We start from the raw sequence: 14,816 nt of genomic DNA, 5'->3' as shown, positions 1-14,816 counted from the left end.
CATGTGCTAGGAGGGGAATGGCCAGCCATGGCTGCGATTGGCGCCATGACTAACTCTCCTCATTGACTATTCTACATACACTAAAAACTTGATAAGTTGGGCCCGGGTAAAACCTGCATAGACATAGGGAAAACCCTAGGCACTGACATGCGGGATGCAAAACTTCATGCATTAATTACAAGCAGGTTGGTTACGGGAAACAGAAGGATGGTTCTGGAAGAAGAGTTGGACAGAGCAGAAAGAGTCTACCATGCGGGGGTTGGGCGCGTGGACTTTATGTCCGCATTGGGTTTGGGGGTGCGCTGTTTTTTTTTTTTCGGGAGCAACTTTGTGTTGTTTCCCGATAGGGAAACAAGTAACAAAAGGGAAAATGTAGTTTATACGTGTTCCACCCCCCCCCCCCTTTTTTATCTCCTGACACGGCCAATGACAGGCGATCACTGACCTTTTTGGCCGCGCACCAATTAGTTGATGTCATTGGCTTCGGTCTTGCTGCAAGTGTTGTTAGTTTTTATTTGTTTTTGGGGTGAATCAGTTTCTCTCTTTTAACTAAAGGTAACCATAAATAGTTTAACTATATACATTGTTAAATAATAACTGTGTTTTTTTCTGTCTATGAATGCTGATTCTTGTATTTTAAGTACTTATAAATAGGCGTTCTTCCTGTATGACTGGGGATGCAGAGTCCTAGAGTATTTTATGACTGTTTTCACAGGCATTTTCAGCAAGTCTATAATTTTTAGTTTCGCCCTTCTTTGTAATCTTTTTTTTCTCTCTAATACGTTTAGAAAAGTCCTTGCCAGTTTCTCTAATATATGCATATACATTTACCAGGGCTATGATGAACACAATTCAGGCATTGTGACTTTACTATGGCTGGTTTTTCTCTGGTGATGATGCTTTTTAATTGAATTATTTGACTTGAAAAAAAATTTCTTATACCGTGTTTGTTTCCCAATCGTCTGTTTTTTTCAGATATGCTGCATAAATATGGAATAAACAATGTACCCCTTGGTTTTTCGGCCGTTTTTTGTTTAATTATGTAAAACTTATCGGTTGTCAGTTGCTGTTTTGTGATGCCAAGTGGGTAACTGTTCCCTTTGTTCATTTGAAACTGATTTCTCATCACCACAAAACGAATCTAGTAGATTACAAAGTGAAAATTATTTGAAGAGTCTTTAAATTACGTAGATTTTCTATCAAATATAACCAACTTAACACTTTTTTTTAAATAGCTAGTTATCCTTACTTGGGATTACGTTATAATAACACAGATTCGTTTATTTGCGCACTTCTCTTTAAGTTCGGACAGCCCTTTTGATGTCATTCCCGAGAGAAAGTACGTTCAAGTGTGCATACTTCAGGGCTTAAAAGGGATGCATCAGAAACGTTTAGAATATTTTTTAAAGGTAGGGAATTCGAAAGCGATCATAACGTTGCATATATTTTTTTAATCAACGACTTCTCCAAAACTTCCATTGCGATTAAACTCTTCTCGTTTTCCTCATTTTCTCTTCCTTCTCTTTCTGTCTTGGAGGGCGAGTGTCTCATTTGGCGTTTCTGGGGCTGGAATATCCGAGAAGCCATAGGAACGGCGTCATCAGTTTTATTAGGTTGCGTCGGTCGATACAGCGTCCTATTTACAGCCTTTTAAGTGTTCTCGCAGATAGAATGGTTGGTAATAATCAATACGACATTAAACATAAATCACGTTTCTGGACATATTAAATTTGTATTTTTTTTTTTTGTAGTTTACACGCATTTAATTAATCTACTCTGAAATCCTATTATTTACATAGTTACGTTCATCACTTCGTATCATGAAGCACAAATATTTGCCTAATTCATAGAGATGTGTATGTATAAAATAGAAAATGGAAGTGTAACAAAAGAGTACATTTTAAATACAGCTACATACGTGGAAAACGTCTTCATTATTAAATGTAAGTGTTTGTTTCATAGATTTTGAATGAACGCCTAATGAATAACTATGCTTATGATTACTAAAACGGCTTATATATCAGAAAGTTTATCTCAAAACGAAAAACTGTGAATTTTTTTTATATCTAAGTTTGCGTCACTGCGGTTTTGAAAGTTTTAATTATTAGTTTAATATTTCCTGTAAAATACTTCCATTTGCATGTACATAACTTAACAATCAGTTCCCCTGATTTTAGGCAGCTGTTTCAAACTGCTTGCTGTATTCCTTTCTAAATTGTACACTAGTTTTTCGAGAAAACTGTGTGGTATATGGTGGTACATCAGAAAGACGTTTTCGTTACTTTTGACATTCCTGTTAATAATCAACCATTAAAAACCACATTATTCATCCGCATTACAAATATTTTGGTAAATAATAGTGCAAAAATTAATTATTACCATTTACTTCAGCAACAAGATTTACAGTGTATAGCTTCGTTCAATTAGACATAATACGTTATCGGTTGATCATAAAAAGTTTCTTAAGTATTTAAAAATAAATAAAGATTTGTTCCAACTTCAAAGGCGTATGCCAGTCTTCGGAAGCACTTTGGACCGTATGTCGTTATACATTTTCAACTGATATTTTATGTGATGAACCTGCAGCCTAAATTTTCCGATCGAATTTGGACTTATTTTGTGTAGTTTGTTGGAATGCGACCTCAATCAATTCACCGGTTGGGTTCCGTGCATACGTTGTATGCTACCACTATCCTCACGTATTGTTACGATCGCGCTTGGCTGCAGTGCTTGGCGTCGCCGCGCTCGTTCGGCCTGTCTGCGCCCCCTTCCACCCGCATCCTCTCCCTGGTATCTCGTGTCATACTATCGCGCGACATCCTGACCGTCGCAGCGCGCACCTGCCTCAGATCGAGTTACTTAAAAGAGGCCGCACTGCGGTATAAAAGGACTCAGACATGTTTACAGTGGCGTAGCCAGGATTTGCATATGGGGGGTGTTAAGAAGCATGGCCCCCCACCCCCGTATTAAAGCGGGGGGTCCGGGGGTCCTCCCCCGGGAAAATTTGGATTTTAAGGTGTAAAATAGTGCTATTTTAGCAGTTTTCGGTACTTAAATTTAAATATTGTAATGGTAAAAATTTTATTAATTTTAATATGAAATTTGTTTGAGTGATGAATAAGAAATTAATTAAAGATTTGGTGCTAAGGGGGGGGTTCGAACCCCTAAAACCCCCCCCTGGCTACGCCCCTGCATGTTTATCGGCGCGTTTTGTGGGAACCCGATGCTTGTTGCGTTTATCGGCGTTCTTTGAGCAGCCGCCGCGTCCTTCGACAGGACTCACGACGCGTTTCTGGGAATTTCGACGGCGAAGGTCGCGCGATATCTCGGAGACATGCCCGATTGTTCTGGACGGGAACCCAAGGGCTATATAAGGAGGTTGGGCCGACCTTCGAGTCAGTCTGAGTCAGAGAGTTCAGAGTGAAGTCGGGAGTTTTCCCGCGGCGGAGTTTCCGGGCGATAGAGTGGCGAAGTCCTTGGACGAAGGTTCCAGGGCGAAGAGTTCAGTTCCGAGCGAGGTGTTGAGTGGGATCTCGGCGAAGGGAAGTGCGACGACGGAGTCCTGCGACTGAGGACCACGAGGGGTGCTGCGGTGAGAGTTGCGCCAGAGGTGCGGCCCAGCGAGGTGTGTGGAACGAGTGACTGGGGAATAGACCTTTCTTTAAGTGTAATTAATTATTTGCCATTTTAAAAGATTTTTGTAAGCGACATAAGTAGTGGCAATAAATAAATTGTGTGTGATAAAAATCTTTAATTGGGCTATCCTTTACGAACCCGCAGTAAATCGTAACATTCTGCAACCACGAATGTTGAAACATTCTCTATGAACTGTTAAATTATAGACAGCTGGGTAGTAGTTTGTTATAAGCCTGCGATTCACAAATTCTTTTGTACACACAGTTTACGAGGGATATTCGCAAATTAAGCTACGTTTGGTCATTAAAAATATGTATATTAATTCGTGAGAAAAAGGTTTTTATTGGCAGTTTTAGTTTACTTAATATCTACTTCATATTTTTTGCATAATTTCTATTCAGTTTCAAGCACTCTTCGTAACGCTGCGCCAGTTTCTTCAAACCCTATGCATAAAAGTTTGTTGCCGCCTGGAAATTAAACCAGTTGACAATCATAATTTTATAATTTTTGCTGTAATTGCTGATCCACATTTCACTATTCAACCAAAATTAAGCCCTTTTCATCCCAAAATTAAGGTAGCCATCACATTTCGACTAGAGTACTGTGATCGCTTAAACGTTTTCTGTAGATGTTAACTTAGCGCCTGTGCGCAGGCTACACGCATTGCGTATTCGAAGTTCGTGATGCCTATGTCCAAAGCGTTCGTTCCTTTCCCATGCGGCGAACTTATATGCAGAGCGGTTAAAGAAACTGGTATAACGTTACGAAGAGTGTTTTGAGCATGATGGAGATTATTTTAAAATGTGAAGTAGAATTTTAAATAAACTAAAACTGCCAATAAAAACTTTTTCTCGACAGTTTTTGACGTGACGTCTAATAAATAAATGACCGCCGGCTGCACGCACGAAAAAGTGTCGCCTTACGCACATTGTTCCGTTACGATGTGTCCCGTTACGCACATTGTCCCGCTACGCTGTGTCCCGTTACGCTCATTGTACGCTTGCGCCGCATCTATCTCTCTTCCACTCGAATGGAACAACCATCGATTTGACTTTTTCGAGGCACATTAAACTTGAAACACTCCCTTTCGTTTCCTACTTTTCCTATCATCGTCCTATCCTTAACAGAATATCACAGATTGGAAGAAGTTAAATAGCAAACATGTTTAAAAGTTGTAGTTAAAATAATCTCTTCGTTAAAGTAATAAACATATTCGAATTAATGAGTGCAAATAAAAGTAAATTTATCAATTAATTTGTAGATTTCATTTCACTCCTTAGTTGTATCCATACAAAATAGTGATAATTCAATAAAAATGATTCAATTTTATTCACAAAAGTATGCAATCATTTCATAAAGGTTTTTTTATGACGTCACGTTAAACTATCGTCCGTAAAACGACTTTACAGACAACCAATTTTTTTCCAGAAAAAACTGATTGTTGTGTTTTACTGATAACTATGATCATTCTTTTTTCTTGTTCCTAGCAGTTAAGGTATACTTTGAATTGTTTCATAATCATTCAAACTCAAGTATAGTACATGGGTTTATGTTCGTCAACGTTGCCGAAAGCGCGCATTGCCCTGGCAAACATAAAACCCTTAGATTAATGAAGTACGACTACTACAGTTAGTTCCCAACCTTAATTGTTGTCTACTGTCAACTTAATTTTCGATACATTTCAATTCTTAACACTCCAAAATAATTAAACAGGAAATCGTGCCTTCAGTTTTTTTTACCCTATCGCATAATTTCTAACCTCTAATTCACTTCATACCAGCAACTGATACACACATGGTATGTAACGTACCACCTTGTCCGTAGATACCGTCCGAAATGTGCGCTCTTACGCCGAGATTACAGCACATGCCATCTCGACGTCAACGATATAGGTGAATTTAAAGGATAATCATGTGTTCGTAATAACGTAGGTTCTTTCTGCACCTAATATCCACGACATTTGTTGTTTACCGTGTCTTAGCAACGCGAAATGTGTTTTCGTGTTCACTCCGCTGGTCGCCACTTGATAACACGTGCATTTTTGTAGATTATACCCTGGCGTCGGAAAAATAAATTAAAGAATTTATCTCCGACGACACGTCACCATTGCAAGTTAACGTTCCACGCGATGAAAACCATACTGTAATTATATTTTGTAAATGTATCAGAAATATTTATGTAAATATATAGATTTGTACTTTTACATGAAAACTACTATCACTACAAAACTGTGCTCGTAGTAATAGTGCGTTCGGATAGTTAAAGTTATTTGTAAACCGTTCCCTTAATAGCTTTCCAGCATCAACTGCGCACATTGATAAGAACTGTAAAACAAAATAAAGTCAAATTGTTGAAAATTCATACATGTTTACGTTATGCTAGAATGAAACATCAATTAGAATATAAAGTTATGCGCCAATTTTCGTAAGAAATACTGAGTATTGTCTTGAAAAAGAAAAACGTATTTCATATGTGCAAAAATAGCCATAGCTATTCGTTGTACAAAGATACAATATATTTCAAAGGAATCTTTTGTTAGAGTACAGAAAAAACATTTTTTTCCCCTGTGCAGTAGACCTGTGCGAGGTTGCAATTTGCATTATTAAGGGGAGTAAAAACAGGCTCACGGTATCTGGGTCGACGTATTTAACTTTTTTTTTCATTGTAGTCTTGTTACCACATTTCCCCCTCCCTCCCCCACCAAAATCCCTCCGCCTAGCTGTAAAGCACGGGCACTAGAAACCGCCAATCAATATTAGAGCAGGCAGTATATCTACGTACGTGAAACAAACAACGAACGGCCTTCACACGCAGGTTTCTCGCCGTCGCTTCCACACAGCGTAAAAAAAATTAGGTACGTGTAATCATGTGCGCGCGTTTGAAGTTATACTTACTGGGAGTAGTAACAAAATTGGTTGTCTGTAAAGTCGGTTTACGGACGATAGTTTAACGTGACAACGTCATAACAAAACATTGATGAAATTATTGCATACTTTTATGAATAAAATTGAATCATTTTTATTGAATTATCACTATTTTGTATGGATACAAAGAAGGAGTGAAATTAAATCTACAATTTAATTGATAAATTTACTTTTATTTGCACTCATCAATTCAAATATGTTTATTACTTTAACGAAGAGATTATTTTAACTACTTATAACTGTTATACATGTTTGCTATTTAACTTCTTCCAATCTGTGTTATTCTGTTAAGGATAGGACGATGATAGGAAAAGTAGGAAACGAACGGGAGTGTTTCAAGTTTAATGTGCCTCGAAAAAGTCAAATCGATGGTTGTTCCAATCGAGTGGAAGAGAGATAGATGCGGCGCAAGCGTACAATGAGCGTAACGGGACAATGTGCGTAACGGGACACTTTTTCGTGCGTGCAGCCGGCGTTCATCGATTTATTAGACGTTGTCACGTCAAAAAAAATTGCAGTGTGGACACGTGGCGTTAGAAGTGATACTTCACTCTTCAATGACCACTTGAAAGATTGAACCAAACAACGAAGCGCACAATGACGTACTAAATCACTGTGACGTCACGAGCGGGCTGTGTGCTCGAGTAGCGGCGGTCGGCGGGAACGAGTTCGTCGCAGCGAAACGGAGCGAGTCTCTTGCCCAAGAGCGAGGAGTGGGGCGTTCAATGATTCCCCCTCCTCCTCCTCCACCACCCTCCCCTCTCCTACACCAAGCGCCGCACTTCAAGAGCCATTGCCTCGAGTTACCACACCGGCTTCAAAAAAAAATTTAAAACCCTAAATATCTACGAAAAAATGCGTGCAGATCTTCAGAAGAAACACCGCGAGATTTGAAAAAAACTCCGCAAGATATCCGAGTGGTGTCTGTTTGCAAGACGCATTTAAACATGCGCTGACTCCCGGTGATTAGCTCGGTTTTACGTATTTTCGTTTTCGAACTTTTTTTTTATTTTAAGGAGAGTGAAAACGGTATATAACGCGTGTTTTCGGAGTAGTTTATTTTTATGCAGGAAACGCCTGGTGCAGATTTTTGAAACCACTCAAGGGACTTGCATCACACCTTTACCTTCGTTTCTCCGCCACGTGACGTTGTGGCTACCGCTGAGCGATGGCGGCTCCAGCAAGACCTCCCGGGCAGGGCTCTCTCACACACAGGAGGATGCAGTTAATAATCATGACATTGCCCTTTGGGATATTCACCAAAATATATGGTCTCAAATACTGAAATTTAGTATTTTCGTACAAATTTTGATTGAAAGTAGAGTTTAGCACATTAACGAAAGTATTTCAGTTAACATTAATATTCCCTACAAAGAAATAAGAAGTGAAATTTGGTCTCGGAAGGGGCTGTCGCCCCCTGCGACCTTCCTCTGGAGCCGCGCTTGCCGCTGAGATCTCACAGAGACGGAGAAGACGTATGCGCTTAGGGGCGACACCGCGCCGGAAGCACCGGCGAGCGTCGCCCTTATCCCCCCGCCTCGCCGACACACTTACGCCCCTGACGAGGTCGTTAGAGAGTGTTGAGAGAGGCGACTGTGAAACGAGAACGAGAGCAAGGAAACGTGGAAAACCCCAACGGCTCGCTGCAAACACCACCAAACAACCTGCTAATTATGAGAAAGTTTTTCAAAGTGGGTTAAAAAATTTTAATTTTTAACAGATACCAGGAAAATCGCACATTTGAGGATTTAAGATCCCCTGGTTAAATCTGTACGATGGTTCGCACTCTAAATTTAATTTATATCGATAGTACAGACGTGTATGAAGGACGCTACGTATCTGCTATATTGGAGAAAGTTCTCAAATTGGGTTAAAAAAAATAACTTTTGTGGCAGAAACCATGAAAATCACACATTCGAGTATATTAGAACCCTTGGTTAAACCTGTACGATGGTTCGCACTCAAAATTTTTTTTTTATCGATAGACAAGACATGTCTGAAGGATGCTAAGTACCTGCTTTAAAATAAAAGTTTGCAAAGTGGGTTAAAAAGATAACTTTTTTGACGGAAACCTTGAAAATACACATTCGAGTCTATTAGAGTCATTGGTTGAACCTGTACGATTGTTCGCACTCTAAATCTAATTTTAATCGATAGTAGGGCCTACAGACATGTATTATGAAGAACGCTACGTACCTGCTATATTGGAGAAAGTTATCAAAGTGTGTTTAAAAAAAAAATTAAAAATTTTTTTTGACAGATACTATGAAAATCGCATTTTTCGAGGTTAGATTGCACAGAAGTGCGTGCGTGATCGAGTCGAGGTCACGTGTTCACTGGCTCCCGTCTCGTTTCCCACTCCTCCCCGGGTCACGCAGGATTCCATCAGGTGTTTAGTCGGCTTGCAGTCCTTCAGGGCACATAGCAGATCATCTTAAAGAGCTCGTTGGCCTGAAAACACGTTCACACGTTTATTGGGCAACCACTCAATCTGCTTGATAACAGCTGGCCCAGGTTCGTCAAGAAGGTGCGCAACAACAGCGCTGTAATTTTTTATTTTTTTTTTGTAAAGTAAACTGACAGATATTTGTAAAATTTTGTACATTTGGCAATAATATTATTGGATTTCGGATTCTTACCCAGGAATGTTTGGTTTATTTTTTTTTCCTAGTACCTCCAGTTAAATTCATATCTAAACCCTTTACCTGAATAAGCTTTACAGTGTTATTTGCGCACATTAATAAGAATAGTAAAACGAAATAAAATCCAATTATTGAATATTCAATTATCTTTTCTGTGGTTTAAAAAACTTATGCTTGAAAGAAACCTCAATTAAAATATTTAAAAAATGATGCGCCTTTTTTATGTAAGAAATTCTTAGTATTATCTCGGAAAAGGTGTTTTATATATGCGAAAATAACCACAGCCATACGTTGTACAAAATACAATATATTTTTTGTTGTGTTAAAAAATATTTCTTGACAGCTGGTTTCCAAAGGAATCTTTTGTAACAATGCAGAAATTTTTTATTTTCCGCTGTAGTTCAATCATCCACGTGAAGCGGATGTACTGTTGTACTGTTACACTCATACAGAGTATTTTATGTTAGTTGTTTTGATTAATGAGCATCAAAATTGTAATTATGTTTATTGTATAAAATTAGTTCTGTGATATGTAGAAACAAATTTTGCTCTGTGGCACATGATATATCTTTGGAAAAGAAAAAAGAAAACGGTTGTTATTACATGAAATGGAGAGGAGGAAAAACAGAAGAAAATAAAAAGTGTGTGTTCATTTGAAATTGTGATGATTATTTTATAAAAGATATAAATTGTTATAAATTTGGTGTTCCAGACTATATCAATAAGGACCTTTATTACTCACTCAGTGGTCCGAAAGTAAGTGGTCTTATGCTCGTTACGTAAGTAGCTAAGCCGGCGCAGAAATTTTTTAATATTCATCGAACGAATGAAGTAAATTTAAATAGTTACTGCTGAATCCAGTACACTTATATGTTCTCCGAGTCTACTTTGCTAACCGATGTATCCGCGAAATGATCATGGATCTATATGCATCGCGCTTATCACTTTGCGGAAATCTCCGGGTTTGTCCCCAGTGGTGACGTGACTCGAAAGGCCTCGGTTGAGGCAAGTTATTTTTTTTTGACCTCTCTATCAACGTTCCTGCTAGAAATATACGGCTCCCAGGTTTACTTACTTTGAATAATAACTCAACACAATGGTCGTGGTGAGTTATTGAAATATTCGAGTAACTTGTCAAATCTCCAGGAAACGCACCCAGTTTCATTCCGCGAATCCAAAAAAATAATCGAAATCGAAAGCCAAACCTAAAAAAAAAATAAAAAAAAATAGGAAGATTACCTAAAAAAAATTCCATTAATCTCTGTAAATTTCCGGAACAAAGTTTTCTTGAAATAGAGTAATCTTTTTTCAACTCGTTTTGATTATAATTTATTGTGTAAGTGGTTAAGAAAACGATTCTTGGTAAAAAAAAAAAACTTAAAATCGTTATATCAGACTACTACCCTGTTTTTTTTAAACAAATTAATTAGAAACCAAATTTAAATATTAATATGTATACTTGGTAAGGTTAAGTTGGGTTAGGTTATGTTGAGTTAGGTTTCATTATGTTAGTTTAGATTTTATTATATTATATTATGTTTTCTGATGAAATGTTATGTAAGGTTATGTTTTAATTAAGTTAGTCACGACAGTTTAGGGAGGTTATTTTAGGTTTGGATACGTGAAGTTAGGTAAAATTAGGTTATTAACTTTAGACGATACGATGTTTTATCATATAACCTACATTGCATATAAATGAAGGGTCAAAAAACATTTGAGGCACCACTAAATTGTAACATTGATTTTCTTAATCTTAAAACATCTAGCCAAGCAAGTTCGAAATGTAGTATTTTTTTTTTGTCTCGTGTGGCGCTGTTTCTCGTGCAACCAAACTCTTGATCCTTTTTTTCGGCCGGGAATTTTTCTGGGAGGGGGGAAAAGTTACACACAGTTAAATTTGGAACTGTGCGCCCCTTTCTTCCCTTACTTCCTTCGGTTAGCTCTTACTCTTTCTCTCTCTCTCGGCGGTCGGCGTTTTGACCTGGCCTAATGCAGAAAGCCTGGAAGTTTTTGATGGTGGTTGACGGGGGGGGGGAGGGGGGGGGGGTTTACCGAGGTCCGCATGCGTGACTTGTCGAGATAAGCAAGCACGGTATGCCTCGCTCTATCAACCGCAGCGGAACGTTCTGCTGCGAGTTCCATCGGGTCAGGGCTGGTGCCCGCGGGGGTCACGAAGAGAATAAAGACCCCCCCCCCCACCCCCCAACCCCCCCCCCTTCCCGTCACCAGACAAGACGACGGTGACGAGTCATTGCCGCGAAGGAAAAAAAAAATTAATTTACGTCCAGGTAATAAATGGAGCTGCAGAGTTAAAATTCATTTTTTTTTATTCCCCTGTACACTCGTTATCATTAACATTACCGCGAGTTTGCTAAAAAAAAAAGCAAATAAATAAAGTCCAAATGTTTTTCACGCTAATGCATATTTCCTCCCTCCCCCCCCCCCCCCTTCTTTTTTTTCTCAAATGCAAATGTTTGCAATCTAAGGGAAGTGACTGTGTACCCGAAAAGACGCCGTATTGGTTTCAATTCGCTCCATTTGCATGCATAGTCCTTTGCTACAAATTAAAGTTCAAATGTCACTCATTTTGATATCACAATGCCTTGAAATACATATTCATATTAATAAAACAGTAGTTATTTTAAATATAACAAACACTTTAACAAAGTCTGCAACGCTATAGCGGTACGGTATGTTTCTTGAGGAAGCCATGGGAAGCCAAAATTCTGATGATTTACGATTTTTTATTTTGGACTTGCGCATTGCTGGTTACAATATATGTAATAAGAAACTTCGATAAAGAAGGGGAAAAAATTATGCGAATTCACAGACAAGTCAAGAACAGCCGATGTAAAAAGTTACAAACAAATAAATAACACATCAAATTCCGTGGAACGATTCAGTCAGAAAATTGGTTGTCTGTAAAGTCGGTTTACGGACGATAGTTTAACATGACGTCATAACCAAACATTAATGAAATGATTGCATACTTTTATGAATAAAATTTAATAATTTGTATTGAATTATCACTATTTTGTATGGATACAAAGGAGTGAAATGAAATCTACAATTTAATTTATAAATTTACTTTTATTTGCACTCATCAATTCAAATATGTTTATTACTTTAACGAAGAGATTATTTTGACTTTAACTTTTATACATGTTTGCTATTTAACTTCTTCCAATGTGTGTTATTCTGTTAAGGATAGGACGATGATAGGAAAAGTATGAAACGAATGAGAGTGTTACAAGTTTAATGTGCCTCGAAAAAGTCAAATCGATGGTTGTTCCAATCGAGTGGAAGAGAGATAGATGCGGCGCAAGCGTACAATGAGCGTAACGGGACAACGCTAAACGGGAAAATGTGCGTAACGGGACAATGAGTCATCCTTTTTCGTGCGTGCAGCTGGCGTTCATCGATTTATTAGACGTTGTCACGTCAAAAATATCACAGCACAAATGACTGGACACAAAGGGCTAACAACGACGAGACAGTTAAAACAATAAAATTATATAAATACGAAAAAAAAAACGACTTTTGACAACACACCCACAGACGGACGAACCCAGTGATGATACAAAAGAGATAATGTGGACAACGTAAAGACAACACAAGAGACTGAAAGGCGAACCTAAAGTTTTAGGAATGGTGATGTTCTTGACAACATGACGACCATGGCAGTGACGAACACAAGTAGGCTTCTGTCCTCTGATGGGTCGTATACCTGAGAGCTCATGTTTATTGACTGGAGTCTCGCTGTGAGGGTAGTTGGTTAGTTGGTAAATTATTTTTTTTTGTTTTAATCAACGGTATCCACAGGATGTAGGGGCATGCGATTCAATACCACGTCCTCAAAAATCTTACTATATCTTTTAACTCCACGTTTGTCGATACTCACACGAATGTTTTATTTTATTTCGTGTAATGTCTTAAGCGTTATTGAAACAGGAAATCCTATTGGGGAATTTTTCCAGTGTCGTGATGAAGGATTTTATTTAAGGTGGTTTACCAACTAGTGTGGAATTGCATTTATATGATAGAATTAGAAACCTGCAATGTGTACGAAAAATATTTATTCTCGTAAAAGCTCAAAATACATATTATTTCAGGTTGCGTAATGTTTTTATGTGCACCATACTTCAGATTTTTTAAAAAAGTTAAGTAAAGGGTTTTTTAAAAAAAAATTGTGCTGAAAATTCTGATGCCTTTAAAGATTTTTAATGCATACTCACCGCAAGTGAGAAGGCTTTTGTTTTTTAAATCAATTGTTTATTCTGGGCTTCTCTATCAAACATTTTCGAAATCAAATAATTGACTAAAATTAGGACATAAAATGTCCTCGTTATTCCTCTATTTACTGCCGTATTTTTATGGTAAAAACAAGAGGTTATAATTATGATCTGCAAGTATTATTTCCGTGACACCAATTCATTTCTTAAGTAACTGAATCGGGATTATGCTTTCCTCTACATGTATATGCATTTTCAGCTGTATTAATATGATATTTAAATTTTTATTTACGTGAGATACCATAACTTAGAATCATACTATTATTCTTTTCGATAGATAATCACACAGATATTTTAACAGGTCGTTATGATTAAAATGCAAAACCAAACATTTAATCAGTAAATTCTTAGCTTAGTGAACATCAGTTGAAGATTTGCTTTTCAAATGTTTAATATATAAAAAAAATATTTCTAACCCTTATGTGTTAAATACAAACGAATTAATGAACAAATAAATTTAAAACTTCTTACAGTACCTAAATTTTGTAGCTAGGTTTTCGATTACATTGCAACAATTAATTTAGTTATAAGGTAAAAAATTTACAAAGTCACTAAAAATGCGGAAAATCGCAAGGTCTCAGTTCGAGGGAGATACCGGTTAACTGCAATTACGTGGATGTAATTCAAACATCAGTGAAGTTCGGTGTCTATTTAAAAAACAAAATGGGACTGTGGCTGTGTCACGGACACGGTCGTGTGTTGTACGTGAATACGTGAACGTAACAGGTAATATTTTCTATACAACATATATAATACGTTATTTTTTTAATTTAACGCCATATATTCACTTTAACTAGTTTACGCTAATGTTTTATATATGATATCGATAAATTTTGACGAGAGCTGACGATTGAAACCCAAATGAACGTCGTAGCTTCTCCAAATCAAAAGTTATACTAATTTGAAATCTCGAAACGCAGCAAAATTACCTCAAAATGGTGGCGCTTCCCCCCTCCACCGCGCGCGATGCGTCACAGTCCTCACTTAGCGTAACGAATTCTTTGATCCTGTAGCTTTCATGTGGTGTTATTAAATTTTAGACGGAGATGATAGATATGTAGCTGCAACACCAAACTGTATACCCCGATTTTTCTTATCATTCGTTAGTTTTAAATTGCCTCCCGCTAAGGAGCAAATTTTAAAGACGTATTCACGTCAAAAAAAAATATTCCCAAGGATATGCGGAGAAGCGTTGGCTAAGCTTGCCCCTGTGCGGCTGGCGACCCGCCTTACGTGACTGCGGCGCGGGCTTGCGTGCGGCCTAAGCTGTTTCGTGCCGCAGCGAGGGGTTCCGCTACCGGCGTTCGCCGAATCGAACCTCT

Source organism: Bacillus rossius, chromosome 13, assembly GCF_032445375.1.
Source record: "Bacillus rossius redtenbacheri isolate Brsri chromosome 13, Brsri_v3, whole genome shotgun sequence".
Classification (NCBI taxonomy): domain Eukaryota; kingdom Metazoa; phylum Arthropoda; class Insecta; order Phasmatodea; family Bacillidae; genus Bacillus; species Bacillus rossius.
This window is presented reverse-complemented; position numbering follows the sequence as displayed.